The sequence below is a fragment of the Penaeus vannamei genome, chromosome 30 (assembly GCF_042767895.1).
Source record: "Penaeus vannamei isolate JL-2024 chromosome 30, ASM4276789v1, whole genome shotgun sequence".
Lineage (NCBI taxonomy): Eukaryota > Metazoa > Arthropoda > Malacostraca > Decapoda > Penaeidae > Penaeus > Penaeus vannamei.
The window spans coordinates 12,039,020-12,041,519 of record NC_091578.1 but is presented as its reverse complement, the minus strand read 5'-3'; the positions used below and the strand labels follow the sequence as shown (position 1 = coordinate 12,041,519).

Genomic DNA, 2,500 nt, shown 5'->3' with positions numbered 1-2,500 from the left:
TGGAAGGAGATTGACTCTGTAGGCTTTTAGGAAGGGTTCCTTGCATTATTTCCATTGGTAAATGAAGGTGGAATGTGCCATTTGTGAGGCTTGCCTATGAGAAGACTGGCTCCAGGGAGGGCATGCACACCATTACTGGTGGCATAGGTTAAAGAAAATTGAAAAATATGAAAATGTGAATCAATTACATAAAAGGTGTTGTCATTTATTGTTACTGTTATTGTAGAGTTTTAATTACTTATAGATATGATATGGAGTGTGCTCAATGGAAAAGAGCACATATCCATCTTGATACAGTATAACAAATAACATATAGAAAATACTGAGAAGAGCTAATAGCTTGCAAAAATGAGACAAATAGTTGTGTTACTGCATGTAAGAGTGTGTGTGGGCTGGGCTCTCAAGCAATACTTCTGGGAGAGTTGCTACTCTAGTTAAGAAGCCTAATGCTTGAATTTTGGTCCATGTGCAAGCTGTGAGACGCTTAGATCTAACGGGGTTAATACTGAAGATTAGGCTATATTAGAAAGATGAGAATTGTCTCCCAACCTTGGCCATTTCTTTTGACCCCCATAGACCACAGTTCCTCAGTCCTTTCTCAACTGCAAATAATCAAGAATTTTCAGATTTTACCAGGAACAAATTTAGTCTGCATTAGTCTTTATTATCCATTTTACACACCAGAAAATGATTCTGTGGTTGTTCATATTCATCATAATTTGTGGTAATGAATCAGATATATAATATATATTTGAAAAAAGCCACTTTGAGGGAAGGAGGGAGTTGGATATTGGATATAGTAGTCACTGATAACATAAAGAGATGTAGAGGGATGATTGAGTTTCAGGAAGCCAGCATGACGCATAGACCTAGAAGGGTTCATGGAGTGTAAGGATAGAGGGTTTGAAACAAAAGATCTGAAGGACAACAAGATATACTAGATTACCATCTCTGTCCCACTCATACGAAAACAGAGAGTAGCCCAATGTTTTTTAAATTTTGATTTTCCATCAAGGTGATAAGACTCCCAACACTTTGTTGTTTGATGGTGGCAAATGAGACAATGTCCTTGATGTGTTCCTTTTACTCGCAGGAGTCTTGCTCCCCTACCTTACTTCTGACATATAATAGAGATGCTTATTAGTAAATAGGGCTAGTGACTGGAAAGTATCACTATGGGTAAATGTTGCCTAGTTGATTGGGAAGTTTTGTCATGAGTTGCACAAAGAACTTGTTAACAAGCTTCTGCAGGATTTTTACTGGCCCATGAGAGTCAAGTTTACTATCCATCAGCCACACCTAGGAGAGGGCCATCTCCAGGAAGGACATTATGTCCATGCACAGGAACTTATTTCTACCACTGCAGTATTTACAAAATGTAAAAGGATGATACAAATATCACAACGTTACTTATTGCAGTGAATATAAATTACATGGATAGGTAATATGGAGTCTGCTCATCAATACATCATAACAAGTGACTGATAAAGACCTTGTTAAATGGAAAAATAGAAAAGTTTTGATACTACATGTGAGCATTTGTGTTAACCGGGCCTACAAGCCACAGATCTGGGAGTGTCACCATTCGTTAAGCCAAATGCCCAGATTTTGGTAACCATGCGAGCCATAAGGCTCCTTGATCCAGCGGATTATCGTTCAAATAGATGTATGAGAGGGACTATGAATCTTGTTTGTGGCCACAAATAATGTATATCAAATTCATGGTATTCAGAATAACAAAAGCATTGCCCAAATAGGAGTCATAGTGCAAAAAGTAAAGTTTTACGGAAAATATTCAAAGAAATGAAGATATATTCAAATTTATTTTAGTCAGAAATACATGTATTTCTGATGAATGTATATGTAAAACCAGTCAAATACATTTCTTGTATTGTGAGGATATTCACTCATTCATACTTTTTCTACATTTGTCAGCATGAATATAGTTCATCCTTATTTTAGATGTTTATGCTTCAAGGAAATTAGAATAAATGAATTGTATTTCAGAAAGAAAACATCTATATTCATATTGCTTTATCCATAATTATAGTTGGATTATTTCTTACATGGATGTTATGATTTTTTATGGCATACCTTAAGCATGTCTTTACATGGCATAGTCATATATAGGTACAATACTTGAGTCATATCTGAAAAAGCATTTTTTTATTCACACTAGTCATACCATAGGGTAGTGACATGTGGTTCATTTTTTTATATATATATAAAGTTTGTTTTAAAACATACCTGTGTGACAGGTATGGGTCTTTGCCAACTAGAAGCCACTTTGTGGATGGCTTCCTTTGTGTGGCTTTGTGTAAGAGGCAAGGATCAAAATTAGTTTTTAAAAATATATTTGGGTCTATAATGGTCCTTAGTTTGTTTATACAAGTATGTTATATTAAAGGTTTAAGTGATTTATGTCAACATCTGGTATATTTACTTTTGTTTATATTGATATATTTTTTTTGTCTATGTCTAGAATCCTGTCATGCAATAC

The 2,500-nt window shown here is 35.0% G+C and overlaps 1 protein-coding gene across 9 annotated transcripts in view; it reads left to right on the top strand.

Annotated features, from left to right (window-relative positions):
- Window positions 1-2,500, top strand: part of coro (protein coronin) — a 51,450-nt gene that overhangs the window by 9,815 nt on the left and 39,135 nt on the right. The gene's annotated exons all lie outside the window — the stretch shown is intronic.